At 43.0% G+C, this 20,799-nt stretch overlaps 1 long non-coding RNA gene across 1 annotated transcript in view; it reads left to right on the top strand.

Annotated features, from left to right (window-relative positions):
• Positions 1-10,159: 10,159 nt before the first annotated feature.
• The window catches only part of LOC309334819, a 48,921-nt gene continuing 38,281 nt past the window's right edge, over positions 10,160-20,799 (top strand). Inside the window, exons 1-2 of the long non-coding RNA XR_014153285.1 lie at positions 10,160-10,233; positions 10,744-10,840. This is a non-coding gene — a long non-coding RNA (uncharacterized lncRNA). The remainder of the gene's footprint in view (positions 10,234-10,743; positions 10,841-20,799) is intronic.

Genomic DNA, 20,799 nt, shown 5'->3' with positions numbered 1-20,799 from the left:
CGTAACTTTTTGGCTAAGGAAGTCCAAGCCAGAGAATGACCATATACATTCTTTTTTGTTTCAGTTTGCAGTTGCATAGAAATGGCCTCAAAGAACATTAATTACAGATTTCCTTAGGCAATGACCTAAGGCAAGTTGCCTATTTAGAGATGGTGGGCTTGGAGCATTCCTCACTCTCCCTCCTCTTCCCTTGAGCTTCAGATAATGGAATAAAGTTCCACCCTCACTAGCATCTCCAGTAGAGATCTCTTTCATGGATTCCCACCAAATTTAGCCCTTCAGGCCAGGCTTCCCCTGTTAAAGAAAGCCAGATGGGAAACATCAACGGAAAATCTCATTTTTTAGTAAAGTGATAATGTACTGCACTTCCCTTTCATTCGGTGCTGGATTAACACCCTTGCCTAGTGAGAGGTAATGCCTGGTGCCTTAATGACTCTGAGAGATTATTAGTATGTTATGGTGTGTTGTACAAATACCCAGTGGGTATCCCTTAATGTGTGAACACTGCGAATGTGTTATGCAAATGGCAAAGGTAGGACTGTCCCAAGATTTCTGTTTGGGGCAGATATGAAACAGCTGCCCTGTTCTACCCAAGGCATGCCTCTATATTTCATTGCTGAGATCAATTCCAACAGTGTACTTGGTAAAGCAATTCACGACTTCTTATTTTGAATAGAAAAGGAGTACAGGGCTTGCTTATAAGATGAGCTTTCCTAAACAGGATAATTTCATAATTGACTTCATTTGATGGCCACTTTACAGCAGCCTTCTTCAACTTGGCACCCTCTGTACCCTCTTGATGCTTTGGAATATAGTTCCCTCAACCCTAGCCAGGCTGCTGTGAGTTGTAGTCCAAAATATCTGGAGGGTACCAGGTTGCCAAAGGTTGGTTTACAGGATTAAGACGTTAGTCAAAGACTTGACATGAGTAAATTTTGCGTAAGAGCCTCTGAATAATTAGAGGGCTCTTTGACTTTTCTGCTTCTTTTTGGGGTAAATGAGACCAGTGCATATGGCAGCCAGTTCATCATTTGTAGGGGTGCAGAGGAGCATAGGGTTCAATAATGGAAGCTATGAGGAAATGAGCCAAAAAAAGTATAGCTGATGCCTGGGCATTCTCTGCTATCCATATCGACAGTCCATATCGACAGTCTTCACAAATTGAGTCCACCTCCAACAACTAAAGCCTCTCCTACCTATAAACGAGCCTACAGACCCAGTGGCGGCTGACACCCATTGAGGCTGGTAGGGCTGGAAATAATAAACAATGAATTTAAGATATTATCTAAAATGTACAAAATCCTGCTAGAATGGCACACAAAAGATGAGGAAGTTAAATCGGTTATGATAAAATGGGCCAAAGATTTTGGATATAATATACAAATGGATGATTGGATTAAATTATGGAATGAAAATATGAAATTTACTGCATGTACAGCATTAAAAGAGAATATAATGAAAATGATGTATAGATGGTACATTACACCGGTGAAACTTGCAAAAATGTATAAAGCATGTAAAAAATGTTGGAAATGTAAAGAAAAGGATGGCACTTTTTACCATATGTGGTGGGAATGTAAAAAAGTGAAGAGCTTCTGGGAATTGGTTTATAATGAACTGAAAAAAATGTTGAAATATACATTTGTTAAGAAACCAGAGGCCTTCCTTTTAGGAATTATAGGAAATGAAATAAATAGAAAGGATTGTAAACTTTTCCAATATGCAGTAACAGCGGCGAGAATACTGCTGGCCCAGAACTGGAAACAAGAACAAGTTCCAACAATAGAGGAGTGGAGAACAAAGTTGATGGACTATGCAGAACTGGACAAATTGACAGGGAAGATCAGATATCTACGAGATCAAAAGTTTAGCGAGGACTGGAGAAAGTTAGTGGACTATTGGGAAGACATAAGTGATAGAGAAATAACGTTAGTGGCATTTAAAGAAGCTCTGTAAAAGTCAAAGAGATATTGCAAAAAAAAAAAAAAACAGGTTTTAAAAGGTTTTTTGAAAGGCAATTGTGAAGTTAAGAACTGTGTACTTAAAAATCAAATTCGGATGATTGTCAGAGAGGCTGAGGGAAGTCCAAAATTGGAAAATTTGTTAAAGTTGAAAATGTGATATGTTATATATTTCTTATTGTGGAAACTAATAAAAAAATTACATAAAAAAGAAGAAGAGACTGGTAGGGCGAAAGTCAGGTGGCGCTAGAGCCCATGACAGGCAGAGCCAACCAATTCTGGTTTTATCCCAATCCTTCCTGCTGAGTTCTGCAAGGGCAACACTGAGATTTAAGAAAGAAACAACTGGCTACCCACCAGATTAGTTGTAGGTCAGGGCTGGCTGAGGGCAGGCAGGTTGGTGGGGCAGACCCCAAAGCATTCTTACTAGCTCTATTACTGACTTAGGAAAATCTGTGTCTTTGCATACTTATGGAGCCCCTGGCTCTGTTCTTTCAGTGAAGTCCAGGTGAGGGAGAACCTTGCACTCATCTTTATAGAACCATTTGCCCAGCTGCGACTGAAGTCATTCTTCCCCTGATATCCCACCCCCTGATGTGGCCAGAGTGGGCTCTGTCTATGTTAACTGGCAGGCACGGTTGGGGGGCAAGGGAGGAAGGCAGAACAGCAGCATTTGATTAAAACTCAGCCCCTCTGGCCTTAGATCTAAGCAGACACAGCCAGTCCAACCCCCTCTTTTTTAACAAATGATTTTATTTTATTACAGAAAGGGCCAGGATTTAAAAAAAGAAAGAAAGAAAAAAGCAAGCTCTTGATTATGTTTTCTGTTCACCAAGACTTTTCCTGTATTTGACCTTTGGATAACCTCCAAGGCTTACAAACATTTGAAAGGAGTAAAGGAGCTCATTTTATTACGGGGCCTCAGCATACATTCTTTCCAGCCTATCTTTAACATCAGTTGACAAGAATTATATAATTGCAGTCTGTGATCCCTTTAAGGCTAAAACATATTCGTTTTCCCTCGCAGAACACTTCAGGTTTCAGACTTAGATGTATACATTTTCTCTCCAGCTAGGTCAGTATGTAAAAAGACGGTGTCCCTTGAAACCGGGCCATTCCCATTCTACAGAGATGCCCCGATTTAATCGCCCACCCCCTTTGAAGTCAGAAAGCAGAAGGGACAGCGGCACCCACCGATCTCACTTGTGTGTCTTTGTTTCCTGCGACTGTTATGAGCCACTTTACGCATGGGGTGCTCCTGCCATGAGCACCACAGGAGGGCCTAGTTTTACCACCAAGCTTCTGCCCATGTTTTTGCGAAGCAGTACTCTGTTTGGAGGGACACGGGTGGCGCTGTGGGTTAAACCACAGAGCCTAGGACTTGCCGATCAGAAGGTCGGCGGTTCGAATCCCCGTGACGGGGTGAGCTCCCATTGCTCGGTCCCAGTTCCTGCCAACCTAGCAGTTTGAAAGCACATCAAAGTGCAAGTAGATAAATAGGTACCGCTCCGGCGGGAAGGTAAATGGCGTTTCCGTGCGCTGCTCTGGTTCGCCAGAAGTGGCTTAGTCATGCTGGCCACATGACCCGGAAGCTGTACGCCGGCTCCCTCGGCCAATAAAGCAAGATGAGCGCCGCGACCCCAGAGTTGGCCACAACTGGACCTAATGGTCAGGGGTCCCTTTACCTTTACTACTCTATTTGGATGGTGTCTATGTATCCCACCATGTTTTCTGCAGTGGTGGTGGCTTGGGCTGGTCATGTGTTGTCTTGAGTTGGTTGTATCTCATCTAGAAATGTTGGTTCACAGGGGAAAACCCCTCCCACCTCCATATGAATCTATTCATGCATCTGCTTGTGGCCCCATAATGTGATTCTTAGGCCGCTTACACGTTACCAGCTTAAAACACAGTGAGGTTGTTCCATGCCCCTCCTCGAACACGGCATGTCGAATTGCATTTGCACATCAAAATCCTCCACTGTTTGCCCACTTCATCAAGTAGAAAGGGGGCAATAAAGTATCCATGGGCTTACATTTCCAAATTGGATTGAAGCTGGTTTAGGGGGATACACATCCAAACATAGTATTTCTTAAGAAACTACCAGACAGATGTGGATTGTGGTTCATGTTATGTGTGCACTGCTTCCGAAACTAGCGGTGGGAGGACACTGGGTGCAGAGTAAATGGGAAACTCTGCCAGGCTGTCAAAGAACACGTTTTCTCTTCCCCTGCCAATTCCATGTGGTTCCTTTTTAATATTTCCATTTTTACTGCATACATCAATGATGCCACAGCAACCCAGTAATTTCCACAGTACAGTTTTTCTTTACTTCTGTGTCACTCCCCCGTGAACCTGCTCTGAGGTGGTGCAAGCACACGCCTTGCTCCCTTTGCTTCCAGAGGCCTGGGCATGAGAAGCTGCATTGCTAGGGGAGCCACCAAGACTTGTCTTTGGGGAGACTGAAATAAGATTTAGATTTAGAGAGGTTCTGAAGGACAATTAGAGCTCTCCAAGCCTATTATACCCAGTTCTTGGCTATAGAAGGATTCAGAATAGCGAAAATCACATGTTTCATGGAGCAAACATATCACCTCCTCAGGAGACAGTTCCTGGGCTCCTGTAGTAATTGCTTTTAACCATCACATTTTGGTCCGTTCCACACCTAGGCTTGCCATTGAATGTACATAGATCCAGCAGGGCATGAAAAGCTATCTCAAAGATACACAGGTAAGGCCTATTTGCTACAGCATCCAGGTGGAAGCCAAATGACATTATTCTGCTATGATGGCCATTATCTCATATGATGGCCATTATCTCATATCTCATATATCTCATACACTGTTCACCATTCAGCTAGGCTGTCCTTGACTACACCAATACAATCCCCTTCATTTATTCCTGGCATGGAGAAAACTGCTACAGGTGCATGGCAAATGACTCAAGAATAACAGCTTACTACATGATTTAAACAATATTTCATATAGTAACTCCCAGATTTGGGCTTGGGCAATTGTTTTTCAGAATTGGGGAGCAATCGCACCCTTGTAGTTAAGAGGGCGTAAGCAGTGTGTCGGATCAGTCGAAAGGACCGATGAGTCCAACACCATCTTCTCCCAGCAGCCAACTAGATGCCTATGATTCCTACCCAGCAACTGGTACCCAGAGGCATACTGCTTTCGACAGTGGCACTGATGGCTTTATATACCCTCTATGAATTTGTCTAATCTTTTAATGCCATCCGAGTTGGCACCCATTGCTACATCTTGTACAAGTTCAACCATAGTTTAACTGTCCTACAACCTGGCGCAGAAAGGGTTGGGGGAAGAGGGCTGAAAGTGATATGAAACAGCTACCATGAACAGCGGTGAGGACGCATAGACACCTTTCTTTTACCCCGCTGCCACATTTGGTCAAGCAGCTTTTACAGGCTTTTAGTGTGCGACACAAAAGTACAAAGCTGGCTTACCAAATGTGGGCTGATTGTACATGCTGTTGGCAAAATGCCTCTTTCATAGCACCTTCAACTTTTCAGTCCATAGCAAGCAAGATCTAAAGGTGTGTACTGTATATACACAATGCTAGGGATTGGTTGGCCGGGGGCGGGGGGGGGGGGGAGAGAGAGGGAGACATACCAATAAGTGATTACAGCATGGCTAAAGGGAAGTTCGCTCAGCTCATTGCTTTCATCAGCAGGGTTATTTATTTATTTATTTTGCAGACAGGACACAGCTGTAATACCCTCTGCTGCTCTAAAAAAGGAAAATCTCAGGTTTGCTAAGCTCTTCCCCGCTTCCAGTGGTGTCTCTGTATCAGCCGCACACATTCTTGTTTCTGTTTCAAACCAGAGACAAGTTTACAAGGCAAGTTTCTCCTCCGCGATCGCAAGAGGCTTTCTTCCCTCTTTCTCTCTCTGCGAGACAGAGGATTAGGTCATCAGTAATACCATTTGCTTCTCTCTCTCACTTGCTCTCTTTTGGTTAATCTCCTCTCCAAGATGTCCGTGTTACAAGAGAAATAAAAGGTTTTAAGTGAGCACATGATCTCCCTCCCTCCCTCACCTCAGCACTCCAGCAGAGAGGGTGGTTTTAGAAAGAAATGGCCACATGGCAATGCTTTAAAAACAGAATTTCAGGCGCTTGTGAGACAAAAGGTGGGGGAGGCAGCCACAGTGGCTTGCTTTGGAGAACACTGCCATTGTCAGACCATTGGCCCATCTAGATCAGGGCAGCCTCCTAGGTAGTGAGTGGCAGCTGCTCTCCAGGGTTTCAGACAGGACACAGCATTGAACTTGTGGCCTCATAAATGAAAAGCAGATCCACTACCACTAGGCCACAACCCCTGCTCATAGCCTAGGTGTGGGGCAAGGTGCAGGAGGGATTGGCTCCTGCCTGCCACCCACCATTAATGAAGGATAATGTGTGATGCATGGATAGGCATAGGCCCCCATCATACGATCCCCACACCCCTTTCAAGTGGCGGTAGGTCACTGCTCTTGAGCCTATGTCTTTGGGCTGCGCCCCACATAAAGGGGGTGAGAAGGGTTTCCCCGTTCCCTTCCCTTTCTCATTTCTCTTTGCCCTGCACTCTTCTTTCTTCTGAATCTTGGTTTGATGCGAAGAATTTCTCACATTAATTCTAGAGCTGCAACATGTGCCATTTGACACTGTGTTCAAGTCCATCAGTTCACTGGCACACAGCCACATGCTTCACTACATTGCCATTGCAACACATGTGCATTGATAAAACGCAGCAAAAATAGCTGGGCAAATAAAGAAGCGGGTTTGAATAAATAATAAACAACTGCAAAGGCAATCTGGATGCAATTATACGTAGGAATCTTGGATTTTTCTGTAAAGTTGTGAGTGGCAAGAGCTGCTGTCCATTTTCACCTTTAAGTTGCTTGACTACATATGGTGTTGTCATTGCAAAAGTTATGATGCAGTTATACTGTTGGAAGATTGGGACAAAGGCATGAGAACTGAGGCTGCAGCTCCTACCGCATTTATCTGAATGCAACAGGACTCACTTGGCTAGGGTTGCAAGGAGACTCCTACATCCCAAGGCTTTCAAGCTGCTGGTTCTCAGAGAGGGGAGGCACCACTGTTGCAGTCAGGGTTTTAGTTTTCTCAGCCATAACTTGGTTCCGGCACCTCTCAGGTGAGCGCCATTGCCATTACAGGAGAACTAGGGAGGTGTTCATGGTGAGCATCTTTTCCCCACAAAAACAGGAACCAGGAAAAATTCCTTCCAGTAGCACCTTTAAGACCAACTAAGTCAGTTCTTGGTATGAGCTTTCGTGTGCATGCACACTTCTTCAGATACACTGAAACAGAGGTTTCCAGACCCTTCTATATAGTGAGAAGGTGGGGAGGGGTATTACTCAGAAGGGTGGTGGGAATGGGTGATTGGCAGATAGCTGTGATGAGCCTGTTGACGACTCTTAACGACTGCAATAGGTCTTACAGGAAAAAGCAAGGGGTGAAAAGGTGAAAAATGGCTTTGTCATGTATAATGAGATAAGAATCCAAGGTCTTTGTTCAGACCAGGTTTCTCCATGGTTTTAAGTTTGGTGATAAGTTGTAATTCAGCAGCTTCTCTTTCCAGTCTATTTCTGAAATTCCTTTGTAGTAAAACAGCTACTTTGAGATCTTGTATAGAATGTCCTGGGAGATTGAAGTGTTCTCCTACTGGTTTCTCTGTCTTGTGATTCCTGATGTCCGATTTATGTCCGTTTATTCTTTGGCGTAAGGTCTGGCCTGTTTGTCCAATATAGAGAGCTGAAGGACACTGTTGGCATTTTATGGCATGCACAATGTTAGACGATGAGCAATTAAATAGTCCCGAGATGGTATGTGTGATGTTGCTGGGGCCAGTAATGGTGTTGTCCGGGTGTATGTGGCAGCAAAGTTGGCATCTGGGTTTATTGCAGGCTCTGGTGCCAGTGTCCGTGTTAGGTCTGGTTGTAGTATTATTGTGGGTTAGGAGTTGTTTAAGACTGGGTGGCTGTCTGTAGGCAATGAAAGGTCTTCCTCCCAGAGCTTGAGAAAGAGAACAGTGTCCTTCAGCTCTCTATATTGGACAAACAGGCCAGACCTTACGCCAAAGAATAAACGGACATAAATCGGACATCAGGAATCACAAGACAGAGAAACCAGTAGGAGAACACTTCAATCTCCCAGGACATTCTATACAAGATCTCAAAGTAGCTGTTTTACTACAAAGGAATTTCAGAAATAGACTGGAAAGAGAAGCTGCTGAATTACAACTTATCACCAAACTTAAAACCATGGAGAAACCTGGTCTGAACAAAGACCTTGGATTCTTATCTCATTATACATGACAAAGCCATTTTTCACCTTTTCACCCCTTGCTTTTTCCTGTAAGACCTATTGCAGTCGTTAAGAGTCGTCAACAGGCTCATCACAGCTATCTGCCAATCACCCATTCCCACCACCCTTCTGAGTAATACCCCTCCCCACCTTCTCACTATATAGAAGGGTCTGGAAACCTCTGTTTCAGTGTATCTGAAGAAGTGTGCATGCACACGAAAGCTCATACCAAGAACTGACTTAGTTGGTCTTTAAGGTGCTACTGGAAGGAATTTGTTTTGTTTTGACTATGGCAGACCAACACGGCTACCTATCTGTAACAGGAACCAGGAAATCTGTGAACCAGGAAGTGGCATTTGCATTTGCTTTTAACATGAACTCAGTCGGCAGCCTTGGCTTCAGTTCCTCTCTGTAGTATGGCCACAATGCTGACTTCCTTGCAGGAGTGTTGTAAGGATTCCTTAGATATTGTATGTCAGGTGCTTTTGTACTGCAAGGCTGCAATACTATAGCTACTTACCTAGAAGTGATCAGCATTAACACATGACTATCAGGATGCCAACTTGAATAAAATATTGGGAGGGCCAGGTAAGCCCCACCCTATCAATTGCACCATTTCAAATGCTCATGATTTGAATGGCAATGGCCATCAACGTTGGGGGCCCCTGGCCACCTCAGATATTGGGGGGGGGGTGTCCAAAGTGAGCTCAGCTCCTATGCATGTACTGTAAATGCTAAACATTGCTACCATGACTAGTATTACTACTTCAGAACTCATATACACAGAACAATCCTGTTTATTTTGTAAGTCACTCCCACTGTATTCAGGGAGGCTTGTTCCTGGGTTAAGAGACTGGAGGCTCAATCCATCCCTGAAATACCTTAAGGTTTTATTTTTTATGTGGGGGGAGTAATTATGCAGCGCTTCTATCGGGTACAATCAATCACTGTTTTATTTAAAAGGTGTTTAACAACTGAATGTGAACTAGGAGTGCTGCAGAACGCGAATACAACAGAGTTAGTGCCCAGTGGGCTTACCGACGAAGAGAGATATGTATAAAATGTAAATACCTGGCCCAAGGTCATGCACAAAGGCAGTAGTAATAAGGGTGACAAGTAGATTTTTGGTCTCCCGACGCTCAACTCTTAACTAGATACAGGGGCTGCTGCAACTGTATCTCTGTATCTCCCTCCATATACACAAAAGAGCCTTTGTAGGGTATGTTGTGCACACATTATTGATGGTTATATCATATCAGTGGAAAGATAATTGTTGCTGTTCTGTCTGTCTGTGTGTACTGTACAGCTTCAATTATCTATCCATAATAGGGAGAGAGGGCAGCACTGGAGAATTTTAGGTAATCAACCTCTCCGAAAACAGAGGGGAGTTTTCAAGGCAATTACGAGGCATTGCGGGAGGTGGCCCAGTTTTTGAAAGGCAGAGAGTTTTCGCTAACTGGTCAACTGAGCTTCCTATCAAAATGTTCAGTACTTGATTTGGCTTCTTAATGTTTGTAAATTAAAAATACAGATAAATAATCTCTAAATAAACACACACACACACACACACACACAGAGAGAGAGAGAGAGAGAGAGAGAGAGAGAGAGAGGTTGTTCTGCATTATAGAAGCAATAACATCATATTGGGCCTCTCCGCCTTGTCCCCCTACATTCAGAGGCATACTTCCTCCTCTTATCATGACAAGAAGCTGCCAATAGCCGCTTCCTCCATGAATGTGTCCAATCTGCTTTTTTCTCCTGCCCTCAGCCATTTAGCTTTTAACGAGAATAAATCAACAAACATCCATTCAAAGCTAGACAACACTGATATCAGAAACTTTATTTCTGCTTCCCTTTTTCTATTTTGCTAGAAAAAGAGGTGTCAGAACCCACCATGAACACCTGCCTTGTTCTCACGTGAGAGGTGCCGGAACTGAGTTCTGGTGAGTTCTGGCTGAATAAAAGCCTCAGGACTAACAAACTGGCATTTCCATGCACATTGCACAGAATTGTCTGTTTGTGGTGGTCCTGAATGGCTTTTCACCAACTTCTTGGGAAATAAAGGTCAAAGCAGGAATGTTTGAATTGCTAGTTCTTGCTTGACACATGCAACTTCCTTGACACATGCAACCTGACTAGCCTGTCAGGTTTTAACTTGCTGTATCATCTGCCAATGAGTGGCTGAGCAACTGTCTTCTAAATGGGTCTATGTGGGCAGAAGTATCAGGCAGGACTGCTGCCTATCATTGGCTTAGCTGCAGTGATGTCACAGAGAGGCATGGCAGCCTTGCAGTAGGCAACTGAGGTTTAAGGGGGACTTAGGAGGCCATTCCTAAAGCCAATCTGTAACTTAATTTACATTTTCTCATCATAAGTCCAACCAAAGCTAACCATGCTAAAGTCCCATTGATTCCATAGGAAAAGGATGAATCACACATTTGATTCTCTTGCAGAAACAGCTGAGACTAATAGGGATTGGCAGGATTGTGCCACAGCTGAAAGCAACTTACTACAAATTTTTAAAAAGAAAAACCAATGAGGAAAGGGAAGGTAAGAGTGGAGGGGAGAGAATAAGTAACTTTAAAAAAAAAATTAAAGGACATTAGGGATTTCAAATGATGCTTTATTTTTGTGGGCTGAGTAGCTGAGCAGCCTGTGACTAGGAGGCCATTGGTCACAGACAGCTGACTTTTCCTTTATAGGGTGTGAAGGATTTTTGGCTTTAACATGTGATCTGAGTGTCTCTAGGTGTTAATGAGCACCATGCCCTGAACCATACAAGCAAACAAACATAAGATCTTCGCGGCTGGCCAAAACAGTTTTAATTTACAGGGATAAATCTCATTAAGCCAGATCCATTACATTCTACCTTTTTTCTATTTATTTGTCGTGAATTCAAGCAGCTATCTCAAATAGCATGACCAAACTGAAAACACATTTCACGTTGCCACTCGGGGTCCCCATCCATGTCTCAGGCTCTCGCGGCCAGCACATTACAACCCCGAGCAGAATTGCTAGAATGTGTGAAAGAGATGCAGATGTCCACGGCTGTGATTCTGGCGTGTGCTTGTGACAAGCCATCAAGGTTTATAACAGGGTCATAAAGGCAAAAGAGTTGAGAACTGTGTCTCCTTAACTTTATCTACTTTCCGAAAGCAATGAGGATCAGAGAGATTAAAATGCAGTTAAGGGGTTTGTTTTTAATTCAGGGTGTCCCCCCTTTCCCTCCATGAACTTTCTTTACATCACCAATGTGGCAAACTTTTGTTTTTGTGGGACAAAAACAACATCAACAAGCACCCCTCAGTGTTCTTCCAACTCATAGGAACAATAGCTAAAAGTAATTGTGAACAGGAAAGATGTTCTGGAAGATGGAGCCATATTCCCCGAGCCACCATCTTCCTCTTGAAAAATCACAGAACTGTTGGGCTTTGCCAACTTTTTGCCTCTATGTAGTAATTGCTCACTGCCCTTTGAAGCCCATATATAAACTTCTTCCTGCTAGCAGACTTGTCTATACCACAAAGTATGCATGGAGCTTGGTTGCAAGATGTCCCCTTATGACTGCTTTGCTAGTCCCCTCCCTCCATGTTTGGCCACACCTCTGGTTCTGCAGAGAAATGCTGGACCCATCAGAAGCAGGAAATGTTTTGAATTCTGTTAGCGTTTCCCCTCAGCCCAAACAGCAGTTTTAGGCAGGGCTTTTTTCCCCAGCCGGAACTCAGTTCTGACACGTCTCAGGTGGGCACTGTTGCCATTATAAGAGAACAAGGGAGGCGTTCATGGTGAGTTCTGGCACCTCTTTTTCTAGAAAAATAGCAGTGGATTAAGGGTTTCTACCATCAACCTGCCTCAGTCACAGTCAGAGTAATATCACAAACCTTCCAGGAAGGGATTGAGTGATGGTGCCTCAAACTAGGGCGACGGGGACCATGCAACTTACTCCCCATAAATAAATTGCAAGTCCGGCTCAAACAAGCTACCAGCCACACGCTCTGCAGTCATGTGGATGGACTCTGAAGACAAACGGGGGCGTTTACCTTGCACAAGAAACACAGAGAACCCATGCTGCATTCAGGTTTTAAAAACTTTTTAATTTTTTATTTGCAACAAGGCCTTTCCAGCAAGCTGCCTGCAGCAATTCTGCAGTGGTATTCCTGAGCTGTAACTCTTCCCATCTCTCCTTTTCCTCCCTGCTGCTCTCCTTCGGTTTCATTGAGCCCTGTATCTTTCGCCTGGCTTTTGAGCTTCTTTTGCATGAATTTCCTTCCCCCGCTTCTCAGTTTCCTGGATAGGCTCTATCACTTATCTGGATCATTTCATAGCACATAAATAAAGTGGTGAGATAAAGCACAAAGGGTTCTTGATAAAGTCCAAGTTTTGTTTAACAGTTAAGATAGTGAAAGTTTACAAGAGTTGTTCTGGGAGAGATCTGTGTTGTGAATAGAGCTATTATTGCCATTATCACATTGTTTAGACTGCTGGGCAAAAAACACAGGCATTTTCATACTTGTTTAACAGCTTCATCAGGCTGTATATTTTCATTGTCCTTTGGACTCAGTTGTCATGGGGATGAAAATGACACAATAAAAAGAATCACTGATTCCTTCATGACAACTGATAGGTCCAAGAAGTCTTTAATTAGCAGGCAGTAGAGATTAAGGATGTCAGACCCCCTCATTCTCCGTAAACTTCTCTCCAGGAGTCTGATTTTCTCCCCACAGGCCAATAGAGGGCAGTGCTATCCTGTTTCTTTTGATGCTAGATATTTGTGTGTGTGTGTGTGTGTGTATATATATATATATATATATATGTGTGTGTGTGTGTGTGTGTGTGTGTGTGTGTGTGTGAGAGAGAGAGAGAGAGAGAGAGAGAGAGAGAGAGAGAGAGAGAGATAATCCAAAAATAAAAATCCACTTTTGCTACACTGGCCTATAAGATGGACATATGAGGGAATAATAATATATTTTTGCACAGAAGTAATATCTTTGCATTTACAATGTATTTATAGTTACAATTCATACCCAATTTTCAGGATGAAATTCCCACAATTCCAATTTGTTATGTCACTGAGAAAAATGAAGGCAACTTATCCTCTCCCCCCCCCCCCCCCCATGGAACATGCTACTCAACTTCTACCCAAATCACAGAGCAAATGGGTATGATGTTGTAACAGAATGATTCTTCCAGAAAGGGTTTGATTAATGAATAAAACACATAAACATAGATGTGTTCACTTAAGTCATAGAAATGGCTGTATGGTTGTGTGTGTGTGTGTGTGTGTGTGTGTGTAATTGATGGTGTTCCCCGTTGTTAAGGTAAGATATACCATCTGTTGAAGATGTTCTGATTCATTTCATATAAATGAACACGTTTCAAAATAAAAGCTCTTGTAGAATTATGATTAAAATGTTTTTACACTTAGCAAACAAGTTAGTAGATGAGTTCTTGTTCCTAAGTTGTTGTTTTTTTTTGGTTTTTTAAAAAATCCATAAACAGATATAAGAAGACTCAAAAACTGTCAATACCAATGAGCATTTATTTGGCCGATTCCATCATTTTGCGTGCACACACACACCTCTCACTCATTCACTCTCACACACCAATTTACTTCCTGTTATTTTTTTTAAGTAAACATCAAGGGTGGTCAGAATGAATTACTTTTAATGCTCAGTGTATAAATACACAGGAGCCTTCCTCTTCCTGTTCTTGAGTCACAATCCAAAGCAAAGGTTGGCATCTTACTCCTTTGGATTGTTTGATTATTGTTACTATTCATGCTTTTAAACCATTCCTTCCATAGCCAGGGCAATTTACCAGCTACCACTTTTTCAGACCATTTCGCCATTTAAAGTCTTGGGATTCTAGGAGCCATATAGCATTTTCATGGTTTGCGATTCAAGAAAAATGTTTCATGTCCTAGGCTGTTTTGTTAGACCAGCATCCTAAAGAGAAACTGAAGCAGTGGAATTATACTATTTGTTTGAGTGCGTCATGTTCATACTATTATCATGCAACAGAAACAACAATTTCAGATATTCAAAGGTCTTGCAGGTTTTTAATCTTCTTACAGGTCATAGCTGAAGCAATCAACAAACTGGTGATAATTGTTTTGCCTACACTTGAGCTGGCTTCACATCTTTTAATATGCATATCCAGGAGAACAACTATTTACTGAATAGTAAACATGACTTGTGCTAATTCAATATGCAGCGATTGCAGACCATCCTTTTTAAAAAGTCTTAAATATCTTCCAACCTAAGGCACCTAAAATTGTAATTCACTACCTGTGCATCGCTCTTCACAAGCCTTTGCTTTGTTAGCTTTGACTTACGTGGCTAACTTTCAGCAGATACAGGTATGATGAGTCTCAACAGTACTCATTTTTACTTCACTGTGGTTTGCATTAAATCAGAATGAATTGTTCAGAATGCATTAATTTTTGAAATTTAAAAACAGGTATCTTAAAGTTTGGGGCAAACACCAGATGCTGGCACATTATGCATATGATAAGGCCTATCAGACTTGGGATTGCTCACATGAGTAAAGGAGCAGGCTCTGAGAGGAAATATTCATCCTACAGAGTTTACAATCTCATTTCTCTCTAATAAGACTATTTGGCCAATTCCTAACAGGCAGTGGTGTGGCCAAAGCCTGCAGTCTGTAGCAAGATTCCCATAAAACCAAATTTTTGCAGCCTTTGTGGAGTGCAAAGTTACCCCAATTAATTGCAGCCAGAATCGTAGACTCTGGGTCTGCAGGATTTGTTCTCTATTTATTTAGATGAAGGCGTTATCAGCAAAAGGAGCTGATCTTGAAGGCATGTTTACCGCCAAGATGATATATCCTGCATTACGTTATCTATAAGTATTTTTGCTATTATAGAAACTTTTCCTCCTGGCTGGAGCATTTTGCTGCAGCAAATTGCAGAGCCAAAAAAAAAAGGGACCTTCATTTGGCGGCACAGAAAATTTGCATAAAATATTGCTCTAAGCACTGGAGGATCTTATTACATAGGGTTTTGATGATAATCTTTGTTGAAATAATATTTAACACATGCTGCACTTTTAATTAAGTATCTGAATAATCTCAAATTAATACCAGAGGTTTAAAAATAAGTTTTCATTTTAGTGAACTGTAACATAATAGCAGGCACCATGGCCATTTCTCTCTCCCTTACCCTTTGATTTAATTAAATGCCCCTTTGTGTCTTTCTTGTCACTTCAGAAATGAGCATGAAGAAAACAGGGCCAGAAACAATTTTTTAATGCTTTTTTTGCTTTTTGCACACGTCTCATTATGGTTGTTGTTGTTGTTGCTAATAATAATGATGGTGATGATGATGATACATTTTGCTTCTGGAATTCAGTGTTCTTTGATGAGGATGTTTAATTGGAATCAACTGGATTGGTGCTTTGCAATTTGCCTGCACACTCAAAGGGCAATTACAACATGTTGTTACCTTTGTGAAGATGTTTCGGTATATTGGTGCTGAGACAAAAGTCAGTGTTTGGGAGCAGCAGTCTGTGGCGGTGAAGTTGGTTCTGGTGCGCGGGTGCGCGCGCGCACACACACACACACACACACACACACAACTGCAGACTGTTCAGTCTCAGCAGTTTGCACAACATAGGCATACTCTGAAGATTATTATGCTGTTGAAGTTGGAATGCAAAGTAAAAGGGAGGGCTTAATGTTTCCTGAGAGGAATCAAGCGGTTGCAAATAAATTCGCATTTATTCTATTTATTTTTTCAAATTAAAAAGCCCTGATCTGGCAGATTTGTTTGCCTTCCACTTGGGCATATTTGACAATCAGTGCTTCATTATTTCATCTTAAGAAATTCCATTTGAATAAAGGTTCATGGGAGTGAGAGTTTTCTATTGCAGCCACTTTGGTCTCTCTCACGTCTCTCTCACACACAGGGAAGCACATTGTTTGCTCTGCATAAGGCGGCGGGGGCGGGTGGGGGGAAAAAGAATATTCACCATTTGGAACAGAGAGGATGTAATCAGACAGGCTTTGAAGGTTTTCTGTTAGATTCCCCCTTTATCCCATCCCATCTATCATTGTAAAGGAGACATATATAACTGCTGCAGTTTGTATATTGAGGGGAGCTGCCTGCTTTTTTCCCTTTGCTGAGATAATGACACTGTGGGTTGTTGACTGCTGTTATCTCTGATGACAGCCTTATCTGCATGGCTCTGATTCTAGTGCACAGAGTCAGGAGATATACAGTACTTATGAAACTGACCAGTGCTCCAATTATATGGGAGAAAAAGAAAAAAGAAAAATTCAGAAGCCATTTCGACAGAGCAGGAAAATGTTCATGATTTGTACCTCCTAAATTTTCATTTCCTTTTTTACAAAAACAAAATAAATATAAAATCCTTCTGGGATAGGAAGCAGCGATCAAGGTCAGACCAAAGAGAGGCAGTGGCCCCCATCCCAGCGACAGCAATCCACGTGACACGTGCGGGTTACACATGCAGATCTGTTACAACGCTGTAAGTCAGTTGTGGGGATCAAACTTACACGTACCTCCTCCTTCTTTGGGTAGGCTGAGAGTACAAAGTGGTACCCAGATTCTGCCTGCCAGGCAGGTGAGCACCACTGCCTCCCTTATCACTCCACTGAATCAGGACTAAATCGCTTCAGTCAATTCATTCAGCCAAAATGATCTCTCTGTTGGCCAACGCTAATGCAGCACAGTAGAGCTGTAAACAGAAATCTTCACAAGGCCCTGCCATGCTGCACCACTTCCTTTTCTCCAGATCTCCAGGCACCTTAATAAGCAGTTATGATACAGCTTGACTCCACTCCCATGCTGGAAATCAACCACTTTGGTTCATCTGTACATAAAATCTTTGTTTCTGATTTAATCTGATGAAGGCTTGGCGTACTTGAACCGCTTTATTTCTCATTTGTGAGGTAACATTTAAACATGGTTCGTATTGCAGCAATGAGGTGAACCAGATGATTAAGTCTAATTTGCAGTTACCTGCCTGCACAATAAGAGGCAGCTGCCTGAGACCCTGTAAGCCTTACAAGTTACCAGCATGCATTAGTCCTTTCAGATAAGTAGGGTCTCAGATAACCAGGGATAACACAGGTTCGGCATTACAAAATTACAGTGCATTAGAAACCTGAAGTGGCAAGCCTTGCTCCCTCTCTCAAAACTTGCTTCGTGTACAAACTTTTGTTCCCGGTACTAAGTGAAGTTCCAAAACGAGGAATGTGTGTCACCATCTGAGGGTGTGTGTGGTCCAAAGTCCAGAATGTCAGATGGGCAAAAGTTAGGTACCACGGTATAAATGTACTTCAGAGACTCGTTTGCATTATCTCTGCAAGGAATTAGCATAACTTGGATGAATATAGTAAGCAGAAGATGTTGCAATGAATAAGGGCCCAAGCTTGTTATCTGTGCATGGTGATTCAGCTCCTTTCATCACAGAGATGAATTTACAGATCCTGCAAGCCAGCAACAAATATAAGACTCTTGTTATCTGCCATCCAGCCACTAAGCTTCTAAAGCAAATGACATTCATGGTTTCGAGGTACTTGTATTGACTTACAAAGCTGTATACAGCTTTGGGCCCGGATCCTTGAATGCCTTCTCTCATGTTGATGGTGCTCCAGCTCTGGAATTTTGTCTTCTCTGAGATACGCAATGGCTGGTACTTACTCTTTAAAGCTGTTGACGCCAGCCTTTTGCTGGGTGCCAGAACTTATGTCTATTTTAATGTTGGCTGGTTGGAATTTATTATTATTATGTATGTTGATCTGTTTTAATTGTAACCTACTCTAGAACTGCACTGGCAATGAAGAGTGGATTGGAAATGTCATTCATTCATTCATAAATAAAGCAAGCTTCTAAAATAAAGTTGCAATTAATGAAGAAAGGAAGTTGAGATTCCCAACACAAAACCGAAAACTGCAGCAACAGCAGCTTGTTTCAAGGAAGTGTGTGATGTGCAATGCTTTTCTTGACACAATCACTGCCATTTCACCAGGATCAACTTTGGATGCAAGTGTTATGCAGTGAAAAATTACCAGAAATGAGAGGCTACATCCAGTGTTGCAGTTCAGCTGGCACAACAGACTGCTGTGCACCCAACAGAGCTCCCTCTTCCTTTCCTGTCCCCTGTGCAGCCTTAAAATCAGCACTAAGTGGTTTGTGGGCCGTCTGGAGCAGATTTTGGGTTCATGCAACAGAAGAAGCCCCAGTGCGCCAGCGGAACACTATGCAAAAAGACACTGGTTACAACCCTAGGCCTGGGAGAATGGCCTGTATTGTACACTATGAAAATGACAGTGTATTTTCCTGAAAATCAGAGTGTGTGAACAATCTGCAGGGCACCAAAGAAGGACAGAGCGAAAGCCTCAACATCTCTTTTGAACAACTGCTTTCTTTTCGGAGCAACAGGTTTATTGTCTAGCAACTGAGTGGAGCATTTCAGTTTCAAACAATAGAGCTGGGTTTGCAATGGTTATTAAGCCAGTTTTGCTGTGGGATGGAAACTTTCCCCTCTGCAGCCTCAAAACACATGCTCCCCCCCCCCCATTCCAGCACGTGCCCTCCCTGACCACAAATGGTCACTTTTCAGCAAGATTGCTTAGAAATGATGTCAGTAATTAAAACCATTCTCCCCTAATAGACTTCGACGTTCCTTCATGAGGGAGAAAGCTGGTCTCTCACGTCATGACGCCTCAGCCATGGTGGGGCTGCTCTTTTCTTTCGCCTGGCCTATAGGCGCTAGGAGCAGCCTGTATCTGCAGACCATGGGAGCCGCTTCCATTTTGGGTTGTAAACCTAGGCAGGCAAAGTGAAGTCAGCTGTCCTTTCTGGAACAGTGAAGGAAATGTATTCCAGCAAAGGGCAGTTTGAAACGAAGCATACTAACAGCATGCTCTAAGAAAAAACTTAAGGGAAATGGTGGGGAAAGGCATGGCACACAGAGGAATTGTTGTTTGGATACCAAAAACATGCAACTACCCCAAAAATGGCCTTGTTTGTTTGCAGGCTATGAAATATAGGCTTTCCCAGCATTTTAGTGATTTCCACACTACTCCTGCCTGATCTGGATGGTCTGTTTTCTAGACATCAGAATTAAACTATGCAACAGGCATCAAAAGGTAAAGGTAAAGGGACCCCTGACCATTAGGTCCAGTCGTGGCCGACTCTGGGGTTGCAGTGCTCATCTCGCTTTATTGGCTGAGGGAGCCGGCGTTTGTCCGCAGACAGCTTCTGGGTCATGTGGCCAGCATGACTAACCCGCTTCTGGCGAAACAGAGCAGCACACAGAAATGCCGTTTACCTTCCCGCCGGAGCGGTACCTACTTATCTACTTGCACTTTGATGTGCTTTCAAACTGCTAGGTTGGCAGGAGCAGGGACAGATCAACGGGAGCTCACCCCGTCGCGGGGATTTGAACCGCCGACCTTCTGATCGACAAGTCCTAGGCTCTGTGGTTTAACCCACAGCGTCACCTGCATCCCTAACAGACATCTAAATACCGTTATATACCAGAGGCAGCAATGCTCTCCTACCACACAAAAGCACACTAAAGATCCATCATCTACAGCCACAACAGCTGATGAAAGTCTCTGCCACAGGGCTCGGTTGACTGGAAGCAGAAGGGGCCTGGTACCGTTGCCCGAGTATGGTTTACTTCAGACTGGAAAACAAGTCCAGAGAAGTCACACTTGTCCAGAAAAGAATGTTATTGGCCCTACCGCTTGCACATATCTCTGTCATTAGAGACCCGGATGACAAAAAGAATAAGACTCACTTGCAGCAAGCAGTTTACAGGTGTGCAATGGGCACAAATCAAAGTGCTCTTTTTGACTTTAGAAGCATCAGGGAAACAGAATTGCCTGCTCTTTTACTAGCATCCCTGGTGGCCCTCCTTCAGGTGGGATTATACTTTCTACGGCCTGATGAACTCTTCATGCAAAGAGGTCCAGCTGGTACCTTCCCAATTTTGTTTTAGGTGTCAGACAGTCCCATTTACCTTGGCTATATGGAGTTTTGTTCAAGCTCAGTTTGTTCCATTTTTTTTAACTGGAGCCAGTTTGATTTGGTAGATGGGCTGCTGGAGCTGTTTCAGTTTGTAGTGGCCTGCTTTTTCTGCAGCTTAGTTGGCCCATTGAATATAGAATTGGTTGTTTTCCTACTTATTTTTATGCTCCCCTCATAGGAACATAGGAAATTGCCTAGGACTCAGACCATTCATCCATCTAAGCTCAACATTGTCTACACTGAGTAGCAGCAAACTCTCTAGGATTTCAGGTAGGAGAAATTCCCATCTCTAACTGGAGATGGCAGGAACTGGACCTGGGAACTTCTCCAGGCAATGCAAGATGCTCTTTCACTGAACTACAGCCATTCTCTGTATGCTGTTGACACTTTATTGTGTTTTATCTGTTAACGGAGCCCATGATAGTGAGCAGGAACTTGAAATTCAACATATCCATTGTTTTATCCTGGAAGAAAATTCCTTAAGAAA

Source organism: Podarcis erhardii (assembly GCF_964252035.2).
Source record: "Podarcis erhardii genome assembly, chromosome: 2".
NCBI lineage: Eukaryota > Metazoa > Chordata > Lepidosauria > Squamata > Lacertidae > Podarcis > Podarcis erhardii.
This window is presented reverse-complemented; position numbering and strand designations above follow the sequence as displayed.